The sequence below is a fragment of the Babylonia areolata genome, chromosome 6 (genome assembly GCF_041734735.1).
Source record: "Babylonia areolata isolate BAREFJ2019XMU chromosome 6, ASM4173473v1, whole genome shotgun sequence".
Classification (NCBI taxonomy): domain Eukaryota; kingdom Metazoa; phylum Mollusca; class Gastropoda; order Neogastropoda; family Buccinidae; genus Babylonia; species Babylonia areolata.
The window spans coordinates 53891106-53906522 of NC_134881.1; the positions used below are offsets into that span (position 1 = coordinate 53891106).

General features: G+C 43.3%; 1 protein-coding gene across 2 annotated transcripts in view; it reads left to right on the forward strand.

Moving 5' to 3' along the window:
- Positions 1 to 15417, forward strand: part of LOC143283154 (dynein light chain Tctex-type protein 2B-like) — a 48309-nt gene that overhangs the window by 18180 nt on the left and 14712 nt on the right. Inside the window, exon 1 of one of the 2 annotated variants that reach the window (XM_076589301.1) lies at positions 8234 to 8600. The exons of the other annotated variant lie outside the window; for it this stretch is intronic. The gene's annotated coding sequence lies outside the window, so the exon portion shown is untranslated. Of the gene's footprint in view, positions 1 to 8233; positions 8601 to 15417 lie in introns of those variants that run through there. 2 annotated transcript variants of the gene reach the window in all.

Here is a 15417-nt window from a genome sequence, read left to right on the forward strand (position 1 = left end):
CGCATTTATCCAACAAATATACAAAAGCACAACAACAAGAACAACGAATGATAATGATGATAATGATTATGATAATAATGATGATAATAATAAATACCAATAAATTATCTGCTATGATAATAATGATAATGATGATGATACTACTACTACTACGAATAACAATAATAATGATTCAGACAGCTTTTGCAATCATCAATAAGTCATACACTTTGGATTTCAAGCCATCTTATTTACTAATTTCACAGAGAACATAATTTTGAGATTGCCATCCGTACTGATGTCAGACATGTATACAAATAAGCTCGATAATCCAGTCCACGACATTATGCAAATCAATATATGAAAGCACCCCCGAAAACGGAGTATGGCTGCCTATATGGCGGGGTAAAAACGGTCATACACGTAAAAGCCCACTCGCGTATATACGAGTGAACGTGGGAGTTGAAGCCCACGAACGCAGAAGAAGAAGAAGAAGAATATATGAAAGCCATTGATACAGGTCATCAACAAAAACTGCGGCGTAAGCGAGCAGCACATTTGTCAAAACAAGCAACCTTCAGCCCCTACGACCTCCCCCTCCCCCTCTGTTTCCCAAGAGAGAGAGAGAGAGAAAAGAGCCGCGGGAGGGGGACTGGTACTTCGTACTTGGCTCAACTTGTATTGCAAGGTTTAATTAGTATTATTATTCTTTATTTCATAAGTTTCTTTTTCGTCATTTATTTATAATTAACAATCTCTACATGCATTTCTTACACTGACGGTCTACGTACTGGGTGCAATGTCAGGTTACCTTAATTAATTATGGCCACTCACCAGAACAGACCTTGCACTCACTTTGTTGCCACGGTGTTTTGTGGTGTCGGTTCTGATTCAAAAGCACATGATCTGGCGCTTTTGTCTTGTATTTCAATGGATTGTAAGGGCTACGCCTGACAGGCAGCATAGTCCCAGCTCTCATTTCTTTCGTCAGTTGTGTTGGAATGTGATTGTGCGTTGACGTAAAAGTTGTGTATGTACTTTATGATGGAGTGGAGTATACATTGGTGCTTGTTTTGTGCGATTCTGCCACCGGAACTTCAAGTTATTTGGACATGTTTTCTGTGTAACCTGGCAAGTATTCTTGCTTGTCAGAGCACGCCATTTCTTCACCATCCCCTTTCGCACGCGCAGCCCGCTCCGCGTGTTCCTGAAGCTGACCTCTACCACAGGCCCTTGCTTAATGCTCATTCTCCCCGTGTGTCTTACACACGGGACCAGCTCCTGTCCGTGCCTCCTGCAGCACTTGACCCTTCTGTCATCGACGCCATCAGAGGTGTGGGTATAGGTTGTCACCTCCCCCGTGTTCGCACTCATCGTGCAGGACGTCGCAAGCAGAGGAAGATAGCTGTTGTGTGTGGTACTGGACGTGTAACTTCCACTGACCACCCTGTTAAATGCATCAACTTTGATAACCATATTCGTGTACCTCTGTCCTGCTTTCCCTCCCACCGCTCAACTCAAATTTCTCTAGGTCTGTTCAACGCCCAGTCAGTTGGTCCTCGCCTCAAACGCTCAGCGATCAACGAACATCTGCTCTCAATCAGCCTCGACATCCTGTGTATCACAGAAACTTGGCTTCGCAGTACTGGGGATGAAGCTAAGTGTCGAGATCTCGCTCCCCCTGGCTACACTACCACCTCCTTCCCTCGTGTTACAACAACTTGCGGGGGAGGAATCGCCTTCGTTGTGTCAGACAGGCTGCTCCCACACACAACGTACACATCTGCCTTTCCCTTCAACCATGCCTCATTCGAACTGGCCCAGCTTTCACTGTCGCTGCCACATTCCCACCTCAATGTGTTCTGCCTCTACCGTCCGCCACCAAACAAGAAAAATAAACTTTCTGATACGATGTTCATAGAACAGTTTCCGGACTTCTTAGAATACGCTAACAGTTTACCAGGCTCCCTACTTATTGTCGGTGACTTTAATTTTCATTTTGATTCACCCACACAGTTTTATACCTCTAAATTACTTGAAATTGTCAGTTTGTTCGATCTTAACCAGTCTGTAACCGAGCCTACACACAATCGTGGTCACATCGTCGATTGGGTGTTGCACAGAAATGAGGACTGCCTCCTGAAGTCTACCACCGTCGATCACACCCTGTCCTCCGACCATCACAGTGTGACGTGTCAACTGAACCTCACCAAACCTCCCACGCCCCGTGTGTATAGGGAGGTGCGCACACTGACCTCAATTGACTTAGACTTACTTAAAGCTGACCTGCTGACTAATATCCCTTTTGAGCCGACTGCTGACCAGCTATCCACTGTCCTACGCGCTGCACTCGACAGGCACGCCCCGTCGACTCGGCGCCTGATCTCCAATCGTCCCCCGTCGCCTTGGTACAACACTGTGGGACCAGAGCTGTTGGAGGCCAAGCGGGAGAGAAGAAGAGCTGAGAGGCACTGGCGCGCCACTAGTTTGACCATCAGTAGGGACATTTTTCAGACAGCCAGGAATAATGTAACAAACATTGTTGACAGGGCAAAGTCAAAGTTCTACTCTTCTAAAATACTTGCATGCACCACAGCCAAACAGCTTTTCAACGCTACGAACAATCTACTAGGTAAAATGAAAAACGCTCCTCTCCCTACAACATTTTCGGTGCAGGAACTCCCTCAAAAGTTTTCTGACTTCTTCACCGGCAAAATATCATGCATTCGTGAGAAGCTTGACTCTGTTGTGTCTCCTTCTTCACCCGTTCAAGAACGCGTGTACAGTGGTCCTGTTTTACATTGTTTCCAACCGGTAACTGAAGATTTTGTGAAGAAAGTGTGTCTGAGCGCTTGTCCGAAATCCTGTGAGCTTGACCCTGTCCCGTCTTCTTTGTTGGTTGAATGTATTGATGTTCTACTGCCACATATTACTCATGTCATCAATTCTTCCTTGCTGTCTGGTTGTTTCCCTGAAAGCTTCAAGTCTGCTATTGTACGTCCACTCATCAAGAAACCATCTTTGGATCATAATTGCTTGAAAAATTATCGACCTGTCTCTAATCTGTCATTTTTATCAAAACTGCTAGAAAAGATCATATTGTCTCAGCTCTTAGCTCATCTGGAGCAGAATGGCTTACTTAATTCCTACCAGTCAGCTTATAGACGTGGTCATAGTTGCGAAACAGCCCTTCTTAGAATAGTGAATGATTTGCTTTCGGGATTTGATGAGGATAAGATATCTGTTCTCGCTCTCTTAGATTTGTCAGCAGCTTTTGACACTATCGACCACTCTATCCTCTTGAACAGACTTAAAACTTCCTTTGGTATTCGTGACACTGCACTAGCATGGATCACGTCTTACCTGTCAGATCGTACACAGAAAGTGTGTGTAAATGGTACATACTCTAGAATATCTGCCTTGAAATATGGTGTCCCACAAGGGTCCGTCCTAGGTCCTGTTCTTTTCGTGCTGTATGCGGCTCCTGTGTCGGATGTCATCAGTCATCATGCGATGTCGCATGAGAGCTTTGCTGATGACACACAACTTTATCAGTCGGCTTCCATAGCTGAATTTGATGCACTGGTGACTCAAACACAGGAGTGCATTGCTGGCCTAAAGGACTGGATGACTCTCAACAAGCTGCAATTAAATGATGATAAGACTGAATTGATGATAACCTGTCCAAAGAAGTTTCGTCAACATCCTTCCTTTCCTGACTCTGTTCTGATCAATAGCACACCTGTTTCACTTTCTCCCTCTGTTCGCAGTCTTGGTGTAATCCTGGACCAGTCTCTTTCCTTCCAACAGCACATTTCGAATATCTGTAAAGTTGCCTATTTGGAACTGCGTAGAATCAGCTCTATCCGCCACTATCTCTCAACCGATGCAACCAAGACACTTGTATGCTCTCTGGTTCTCTCAAGATTGGATTACTGCAACTCTCTTTTGGCCGGCCTTCCCAAATACCTGTTAGACAGACTCCAACGAATTCAGAATAACGCTGCCAGACTCATTTGCAGAGCTTCTAAATTTGACCATGTTTCTCCTCTCCTTCAGTCTCTCCACTGGTTGCCTGTTTCTGATCGAATAGACTATAAGCTATCCACTCTGACCTTTTCTGCAGTCAACGGATCTGGCCCCAAGTATCTTTCTGAACTCATCCATATCTATACCCCGTCTCGCCAGCTCCGTTCTTCCTCTGATACTCGACTTCTCAGGATACCTCACGTCAGAAGTAAGACCTATGGACACAGATCGTTTTCTTTTCAATCGCCAAAGACGTGGAACAAGCTCCCTGATAACCTCCGTCACTCTGATTCCCTCGCATCTTTTAAATCTCGTCTCAAAACTCACCTTTTCCCTCAGCAATAAGTTCAATTGTGGCAGGTCCACAACTACATGCATGTATATGAATGTGTATTGTGTGTGCGTGTGTTTATGTAAGTTTGTGCCTGCCTATGTGTGCGTATTTGTTAGGGTAGCTGTTAGATACACATGTATGTTAAAATGTATGTATGCAGTGTGTGTGTGTGTGTGTGTGTGTGTGTGTGTGTGTGCGTGCGTGCGTGTGTGTGTGCGCGTACGTGCGTGCGTGCGTGTGTGTGTGTGTGTGTGGTCACATTTTGGTGTGTGTATGTAACATAGATATAATGTGTTATGTTATCAAAAGCGTTTTTGTAAAGCACCTAGAGCAGATTTCTGGATAGTGTGCTATATAAGTATCCATTATTATTATTATTATTATTACTGTGATAAAAGATGAGACTGAATTACACGTAACGGCGCGGGCAGTACTGTGAAGCAATTATGATTGAGACTATATATATATATATTATCATATATATGATTGAGACTATGTGATAGTGCCAAATTCTACATTTCTTTTCAGAGTACAAGCACGGGCCATTCAACAAAATGAGCAATACGTAGTACATTATCTCTGGAAGTGACACATGTCTTTCCCTTCGACAGTCCACACAATGTCGCCACAAGCTCCTCACTGAGTCACTTTTCGGAAGACGTGGTATTCCAAAGAAGGTATGCCATGCATTCAGGAATAGTTCACCCTCACTGAGTCACTTTTCGGAGGACGTGGTATTCCAAAGAAGGTATGCCATGCATTCAGGAATAGTTCACCCTCACTGAGTCACTTTTCGGAAGACGTGGTATTCCAAAGAAGGTATGCCATGCATTCAGGAATAGTTCACCCTCACTGAGTCACTTTTCGGAAGACGTGGTATTCCAAAGAAGGTATGCCATGCATTCAGGAATAGTTCACCTCTGGTGAGGTCTTGGGTCTGTTTAAATTGAAAAAAAAAAAAATCTCCCTGGCTTCCAAATTAGAGCAGCCCTCACAACTGGAAATGACCTAAAGTTTCACGGCCCGGTGCTTGGTCGGGGACTGAAGACTGGGTGGGGAATCAACTCATGAAGTTTGATACTGCTTCAAAATACTGAGTTGTAGCCCTTGCTTAATGAAGCCTGTGCTGGACACACCACATGGCCAGTTAAAAAAAGAACGCTCAACAAACAGAAGCCGCATCAAACGTAGCCGCTTTGCTGATTTTGTCTCCGGCAACATGGTGGAGATGTCAGCCAGAAGACACAATAGCACATTAGAGGTTATCATTAGTCACAACTGTCGATATCTTGCACCACGTATGCAATTCAGTTGTACTAGTGAGAAGACCTGTGAACAAGTTCCAAAGAGCTTCAACACGGAAACGAACCAGTAACCAGAAAACTGGTCTGCCTCTCCGACACACACACCCTGTTTGCCCGTTCTGAGGACAAGAAGATGAGGCATCAAAGTTTTAACCCCAGAGGTGACATGAGTCAAGCGTTTGGGACTTTGTGGTCTGCACAGCACCTCGCCTGTTCCCCTCTTCCGCCGTTCAGTAAAGAAAAGGGGTATCCATTTTGCCCACACCTTTCATTCAGAAGTTTGTCATGGAATTGAACTCACCAGTGCCAACTGAAACTGAAGGCAGCAGCAGGAATGAGATAGTTCCTACACAGTGCCACGTTGATCATCTTCACTGCATTTCTCACCAGTTCCTACACACTGCCACGTTGATCATCTTCATTGCATTTCTCCGGGACCAGTTCCTACACACTGCCACGTTGATCATCTTCATTGCATTTCTCCAGGACCAGTTCCTACACAGTGCCACGTTGATCATCTTCACTGCATTTCTCACCAGTTCCTACACACTGCCACGTTGATCATCTTCATTGCATTTCTCCAGGACCAGTTCCTACACAGTGCCACGTTGATCATCTTCATTGCATTTCTCCGGGACCAGTTCCTACACACTGCCACGTTGATCATCTTCATTGTATTTCTCCCCAGTTCCTACACAGTGCCACGTTGATCATCTTCATTGCATTTCTCACCAGTTCCTACACACTGCCACGTTGATCATCTTCACTGCATTTCTCACCAGTGGTGCAAAGTTTAGTATGTACAACTGATGACCCACACGGAGCGATGAACAGGTCTTCAAGACCTAAAACATCGTACAGTTCAAGTTCAAGTTTACAACAGTTCTGCGTGCTTCCACACCATACGTGCGTCACCACAAAAGTCATTTGAACCATGATAAAAACGACTGACCCGTCTGCAAACAGTGTGGTATGAACAAGGAGACTGCCCACAGACATTTCCCCAAGTCCTGGTGTATTTTCAGGGGTGAAGTCTTTCAAAATGCGACATGAAATATCAAATCGTACTTGATCCTTTTCAAGTTCCATGTTTTTGTGGCACAAGTGTTGACATCATGTCATAGTGACGTCAGATTTGTCAAGTGACGTAAAGCTACAGACACTGAACTACGTATTGTATTGTTGCGTACTCTATTTTTCTTTATTTTTCTTTCTTTCTTTTTGTCACAACATATTTCTCTTTGTGAAATTCAGATTGCTCTCCCCAGGGAGAGTGCGTCGCTTTGCTACCGACAGCACCACCCATTTTTTTTGTTCGTTGTAGCCAGTTTGTCCTGCCTGCAGTTTCCCATCGAAGTGGATTTTTCTGCAGAATTGTTGCCGTGGATTCTTTTACGTCTGCAAAGTGCATGCTGCACACGGGATCTGGTTTATCGTCTCATCCAAATGACTAGTGTCCAGACCAACACTCCAAGTCTCGTGGAGGCGGAGAAAATACTGGCGACTAAGGGATTCGAACCAGTGCGCTCAAAACAGAAACATCTTGAGTGACATCAGTGAGTGTCAGTCAGCACATTTGAGCGACACTGTGAGTGTCAATCAGAACATTGGAGCGACACTGAGTGTCAGTCAGCACATTGGAGTGACACTGTGAGTGTCAGTCAGCACGTTTGAGCGACACTGTGAGTGTCAGTCAGCACATGTGAGCGACACTGTGAGTGTCAGTCAGCACGTTTAAGCGAAACTTTGAAAGGCACATAATTATGTGACGTGGATCACACTCGTCCTGTTCCTCAGAGCCAGAAGTCACTGACGGAGTATTCCACCCGGAGCAGGTAACTTCCGCCGGAAGCTGATACCCCGCACCAATAAAAAGAATGTGCCTCCATTTTGGGGGTCGAACCTAAAACCTCCCACTTGATTGTATCCTCTTCACTGTTTTCTTTTTTATTTATTAATTTCTTCTTCTTTTTTTTGTGTGTATTGTTTTTTGTTTTGTTTTGTTATTGTTGGTGGGTTTTTTTGGTTTTTTTTTACCATTATTGTGATGCTATTCACGCACACATACACAGGCACACACACACACAACTCACACACACACACACACACACACACACACACACATCCTACTATCGCCTCAAGGTTCAGTCTAAACTCAACCTGTTCTTTCTTCTTCTTCTTTTTTTCTTTCTTTCTTTCTTTCTTTCTTTTTTTTAATTTTTTTTTTTTTTTTTTATATTATAAATCAAGTGATGCTTCAAACACGGTGCTTCCACAACCATGCCGACATGTGTCAGTTTTGCTGGCACCGACAGCGCGGATTGTTTGCTCAGCGATTGATGAAGCACTTAAGGGAGCTCGCACACTATACGTCGACAGCCCAAACACCGACATCTCGCCTGGATTAGACCGCAACCAACCCAACGCCCGCGTCGCCCAGTTGCTCGCTACTGCACACACATGGCCCCCAAATACAACCAGCGCACGCCGTGAGGTGGTGAAAGCGAGAAGGAACAACTTTTTACCGTGGGTGCAGCGGCACAGGGGGTGGGCATTAATTAACGGCACGGACTCTATATTCGTCCGTGGCATTATTAGTGGCTGCATGACGTTGTGGGTGGCAGTGGTCGTACGGCCTGTCTCGCCCTAACCCCGTGAAACAGCCAAAGACCGCTTTAAGTGTCCCTGCGCGAAACAGATTGACAGTCACAGCGCAAGCACAAAGGGAACATTTTGACAGCGTCACAAACAACTTTCCATCGGGTACAGTGAACTGCGTGATCGGTTGTGACTGTTGCTGTGTTCTCGGACGATTGCGGCGCTTTATTGCTGCGATTTCTGACGATTGCGGCGCTTTTCCGTTCCGTTCAACTTGTCACAGTGACCAATTCAGGGCAGCATCTGGAACGTCGTCTGGATATTGCAGGAGATTTCTTTGCATTCATCTGTTTGCAGTAAGCTCAGTTTGTTCTTCTCCTCTTTGTCCATTTTGTCTCTATTTAGATACAAATTTACTATGCCGAAATATATATATATATATATATATATGAGAAACAAAGAACACTCTCAAGACAAGATTCTACTTACACCGCAATCACATCAAACAGAACACAGGCACCCTAGTCACACGCCACTTCAACCAATCCAACCACACAATCACTAACATGAAATGAATCATCATAGAACATATTCACGGAAATTCACACACAGTCAGACAAACCAGGGGGAAAAAAGTGGATGGACAGACTGAAAACAGTGGCACCTTCCGGGCTGAACATTCGGGACTAATAGCCATAAGGAGGTCCCTGTGGTTGCGTTTGTGGGGTGTTTGTGGGGTGGTGAGGACAACGATAGAGGACTCTCTCTCTCTCTCTCTCTCTCTCTCTCTCTCTCTCTCTCTCTCTCTCTCTCTCTCTCTGTCAGTCTGCCTTCTCTCCGCATGTCCGTCTGTCTCTCCCTCTCCCTCTTTCTCCCCCCTCTCTCTCCCCCCTCTCTCTTTGTCTCTTCATCCTCTCTCTCTCTCCCTCCCTCTCTCTCATTGTCAGCCATCTGTCCGTCTGTCCCTCCCCCTCTCTCCTTATTTCTCCCCCCCCCTCTCTCGCTCTGTCTCTCTCTGTCTTTCCCTCTCTCTCCTCCTCTCTCACAGTCCCTTCTCCCTCCCTGACCCCCTCCCTCTCTGTCTCTCTTTCTTTTTTCCCCCTCCTATTATCTGCCCATCTATTTTTTCTCGACCTCTCTCTCGTCCTCTCTGACTACTTTACTCACCAGCCTCTCTTCCTATTCCCCAAGCAACACTTCACACTGTTCTTTTCATGCTGCATGCCCTGGATGCAGTTTTTACATGAGCTTTTTTTCATGAGCTTTGTTAACCTTTTTGTTTTCTTTGTTGGTGTGTGTGTTGCATTTTGACATACCAGTAAACGCCCTTGATGAAGACCAGTGGTCGAAACCGGTCGGGCATGTGAGAAACTGTTCTGTTGTTTTCCTTTTTTTTCTATTGTTATATATATATATATATATATATATATATATATATATATATATATATATCTATGTGTGTGTGTGTGTGTGTGTGTGACTTCCTTTTGTCTTAATTTTCATCAGGTTATCCACCACCTCCTCCTCTCTCCCCTCACCCTCCCCCCTCCACCTCTCAATATCTGTCTGTCTCTCTGTTTGTATCTCTCTCTCTGTCTCTCTCTCCTCTCTCTCTCTCTCTCTCTCTCTCTCTCTCTCTCTCTTGGCTTCCCTGGATCCATGTCCTGAAATAGTGTAGACAGCTTTTTTTTTCTCTTTTTTATTTATTTAAAGAATACCTGCTTTCTTAGTTAAGGTGTAGGCAGCTTTTTAAGAATGCCTGCTTTCTTAGTTAGTTGGTCAGCTAGTTAGGTAGTTAGGTAGTCATCCATTTATTCACTTAGCATGTAACTATCCATCACACAGTTAGTTAGCTAGTTAGGTAGTTAGGTAGTCATCCATTCATTCACTTAGCATGTATCTATCCATCACACAGTTAGTTAGGTAGTTAGGTAGTCATCCATTCATTCACTTAACATGTATCTATCCATCACACAGTTAGTTAGCTAGTTAGGTAGTTAGGTAGTCATCCATTCATTCACTTAGTATGTATCTATCCATCACACAGTTAGTTAGGTAGTTAGGTAGTTAGGTAGTCATCCATTCATTCACTTAACATGTATCTATCCATCACACAGTTAGTTAGCTAGTTAGGTAGTTAGGTAGTCATCCATTCATTCACTTAACATGTAACTATCCATCACACAGCTAGTTAGCTAGTTAGGTAGTCATCCATTCATTCGCTTAACATGTAACTATCCATCACACAGTTAGTTAGGTAGTTAGGTAGTTAGGTAGTCATCCATTCATTCACTTAGCATGTATCTATCCATCACACAGTTAGTTAGGTAGTTAGGTAGTTAGGTAGTCATCCATTCATTCACTTAGCATGTATCTATCCATCACACAGTTAGTTAGGTAGTTAGGTAGTTAGGTAGTCATCCATTCATTCACTTAGCATGTATCTATCCATCACACAGTTAGTTAGGTAGTTAGGTAGTTAGGTAGTCATCCATTCATTCACTTAACATGTATCTATCCATCACACAGTTAGTTAGGTAGTTAGGTAGTCATCCATTCATTCACTTAACATGTATCTATCCATCACACAGTTAGTTAGGTAGTTAGGTAGTCATCCATTCATTCACTTAACATGTAACTATCCATCACACAGTTAGTTAGGTAGTTAGGTAGTCATCCATTTATTCACTTAGCATGTAACTATCCATCACACAGCTAGTTAGGTAGTTAGGTAGTCATCCATTCATTCACTTAACATGTATCTATCCATCACACAGTTAGTTAGGTAGTTAGGTAGTCATCCATTCATTCACTTAGCATGTAACTATCCATCACACAGTTAGTTAGCTAGTTAGGTAGTTAGGTAGTCATCCATTCATTCACTTAACATGTAACTATCCATCACACAGTTAGTTAGCTAGTTAGGTAGTTAGGTAGTCATCCATTCATTCACTTAACATGTATCTATCCATCACACAGCTAGTTAGGTAGTTAGGTAGTCATCCATTCATTCACTTAGCATGTATCTATCCATCACACAGTTAGTTAGGTAGTTAGCTAGTTAGGTAGTCATCCATTCATTCACTTAGTATGTAACTATCCATCACACAGTTAGTTAGGTAGTTAGGTAGTTAGGTAGTCATCCATTCATTCACTTAGCATGTATCTATCCATCACACAGTTAGTTAGCTAGTTAGGTAGTCATCCATTCATTCACTTAGCATGTAACTATCCATCACACAGTTAGTTAGGTAGTTAGGTAGTTAGGTAGTCATCCATTCATTCACTTAACATGTATCTATCCATCACACAGTTAGTTAGGTAGTTAGGTAGTTAGGTAGTCATCCATTCATTCACTTAACATGTATCTATCCATCACACAGTTAGTTAGCTAGTTAGGTAGTTAGGTAGTCATCCATTCATTCACTTAACATGTATCTATCCATCACACAGTTAGTTAGGTAGTTAGGTAGTTAGGTAGTCATCCATTCATTCACTTAACATGTATCTATCCATCACACAGTTAGTTAGCTAGTTAGGTAGTTAGGTAGTCATCCATTCATTCACTTAACATGTATCTATCCATCACACAGTTAGTTAGGTAGTTAGGTAGTTAGGTAGTCATCCATTCATTCACTTAACATGTATCTATCCATCACACAGTTAGTTAGCTAGTTAGGTAGTTAGGTAGTCATCCATTCATTCACTTAACATGTATCTATCCATCACACAGTTAGTTAGCTAGTTAGGTAGTTAGGTAGTCATCCATTCATTCACTTAGCATGTATCTATCCATCACACAGTTAGTTAGCTAGTTAGGTAGTTAGGTAGTCATCCATTCATTCACTTAGCATGTATCTATCCATCACACAGTTAGTTAGGTAGTTAGGTAGTCATCCATTCATTCACTTAGCATGTATCTATCCATCACACAGTTAGTTAGGTAGTTAGGTAGTCATCCATTCATTCACTTAACATGTATCTATCCATCACACAGTTAGTTAGGTAGTTAGGTAGTTAGGTAGTCATCCATTCATTCACTTAGCATGTATCTATCCATCACACAGTTAGTTAGGTAGTTAGGTAGTCATCCATTCATTCACTTAACATGTATCTATCCATCACACAGCTAGTTAGGTAGTTAGGTAGTTAGGTAGTCATCCATTCATTCACTTAACATGTATCTATCCATCACACAGCTAGTTAGGTAGTTAGGTAGTTAGGTAGTCATCCATTCATTCACTTAACATGTATCTATCCATCACACAGTTAGTTAGGTAGTTAGGTAGTCATCCATTCATTCACTTAGTATGTATCTATCCATCACACAGTTAGTTAGGTAGTTAGGTAGTTAGGTAGTCATCCATTCATGCACTTAGCATGTATCTATCCATCACACAGTTAGGTAGTTAGGTAGTCATCCATTCATTCACTTAGTATGTATCTATCCATCACACAGTTAGTTAGGTAGTTAGGTAGTCATCCATTCATTCACTTAACATGTATCTATCCATCACACAGTTAGTTAGGTAGTTAGGTAGTTAGGTAGTCATCCATTCATTCACTTAGCATGTATCTATCCATCACACAGTTAGTTAGGTAGTTAGGTAGTCATCCATTCATTCACTTAACATGTATCTATCCATCACACAGTTAGTTAGGTAGTTAGATAGTTAGGTAGTCGTCCATTCATTCACTTAGCATGTATCTATCCATCACACAGTTAGTTAGCTAGTTAGGTAGTTAGGTAGTCATCCATTCATTCACTTAACATGTATCTATCCATCACACAGTTAGTTAGCTAGTTAGATAGTTAGTTAGTTGTTTTTTTTTTTCCATCTTTTGGTTTACAATTACAACATAGTGTCACAAAGGTCATCTTGTTAAATTAATAACTCTACGCCGTGTTATTATACATTCATTCCGGTGTAATATACAAAGATGGATTTTTTCCCACTGCTTTTTTTTCTGGAATTCTCAGCGTGTATCATCTGTTCAACCCTTTCACTATGAAGGGGGGGGGGGGGGGGGGGTTAGGGGGGAAGGGGGGGGGGGGGCGATGGAAAGTGAGGCTGGATGACCTTCTTCACACCCACACCAGAAAACAAGAAGCTGCCCGGAGCATACCATACCATCCCACACAATAAAAACAACAAAAGAAATAAAGTAATGAAAAGATAAAAAAGCTGTACATGTGAATACATTGTATTATTTGATAGTCAGTTGTGTCGACTATGACCATCACAACAGCAGAGAAGGCAGCTGCTGTCCTGGCTGTCTGAGCTAGAATATTGATTATGGTAGAGAGTTCCATACCCAAGTTACATCCCCGCTCTCTCTGCCTAGACAGTCGGTGTTGGGATGATCCCCAGAAAGCCAACAAGCCCCCCCCCCAAGAATGCAGCACTTAGAGCCAGTGCAATCTTGCCTCCAAGTTTGAGAGTCTTAGTCCTTTCCAAAAGAGTGCGCTGTGTGTGAGTTCCCATTAAAGTGGAGGAACCATTGACATAATATATGAGAATAAATAAAATGAATATATAAACAAATGAAAAGACTCGGCAGTGCTTAAAATTCTTGACGAAACGAGCGCAGAGACAGAAACTACAGGCTAAGAGAGTTTGTGGTGAACGTGAAAGATTAAAGATTATCGCCCTCTGGCCTGGGCCCTGACTGGGAATTAACGGGATTTGTGGATAGAGGTCACTGGTGTCCTCTGTTCCGTCTCACTGACCCTACCACTGATTAACGGCACTGTCCTGGGTGACACCCACCCCCACCCCCCAAACCCCCCGTCCTAACCCCCTCCGCTCCCCCCTCCGCCCCCCTTCCCTCCCCCTCCCTCCCCCAGCACACACTTCTGATGATGGTAATGACGATAATGATGGGGATAATTGTGACAGCGGAGGCGTCAATGCGTCCAGAAAAATCTATACACGCTACACCACATCTGCTGAGCAGATGTCAGACCAGCAACATAACCCAACGCACTTAGTCAGGCCTTGAGTGCATGCATGTACATTTGTGTACGTATCACTCCATCGGATCCACTCTGTTTACGCATACCCAGATTCAAACACTCGACTGTTGGTCGCCGTTCTTTCTCTGTTTCTGGACCTTGCGATTGGAATGAACTTCCTCTTTCGCTTCGTCAAGTCTCCACACTCAGCTCTTTCAAATCTGGCCTTAAAACCCACCTCTTCTTAAAACAGCCTCCCTTGCCTGCCCTTCCTTGTCTTTAGTTTCTACAGTTTTAGAGTTATGCATGCGTGTGAATGACTGGTGCGAAAACGCTTTGATTTGTCTCTGCACAAGATCCAGCGCTATATAAATACCATTATTGTTATTGTTGTATCAGAGTGGGTCAGAGTGGGTTTCTCCTACAGAATTTTGCTAGAGGGGCAACACGTTGGTTGCCATGGGTTCTTTTTCAGTGCGTCAAGTGCGTGCTGCACACGGGACCTCGGTTTATCATCTCAACCGAATGACTAGACGCTCCAGTTTGATTTTCCAGTCAAACTTGGGAGAAAGGGTAGGAGCGGGATTCGAACCCACACCCTCACGGACTCTCTGTATTGACAGATGAGCGTCTGGACCATTCTGCCTCGTTCCTTATACCATTACACTACTCCAGCCATGAATCTATCTCCTTAATCTAGTCTTACCTTTTTTATGGGGTTGCTTGTGGAATGCAGTATTATTATTCTGTCTTTGAATTATCATATCTTTAAGTATCCATGACTTTACAAACACACATCGTGCATGTTCAAGGATTTTCTGGACTCTTATGTAAATCCATTGTTATCCATGAAATTGTATTGATTATCAATTATGTGTTCCTGCCTCTCTCTCTCTCTCCCTCTCTCTGTCTCTCTCTCTGTCTCTCTCTCTCTCTCTCTCTCTCTCTCTCTCTCTCTCTCTCTCTCTCTCTCTCTCTCTCTCTCTCTCTCTCTCTCTGCCCGCACCCCCTTTGTCAGTCTGTCTCACTGTATGTCTGTCAGTCTGTCTCACTGTATGTCTGTCTCACTGTATGTCTCTGTCAGTCTGCCCACTGTCTGTCTGTCTCACTGTATGTCTTTCAGTCTGTCTCACTGTATGTCTGTCTCACTGTATGTCTGTCAGTCTGTCTCACTGTATGTCTGTCTCACTGTCTGTCTGTCAGTCTGTCTCACTGTA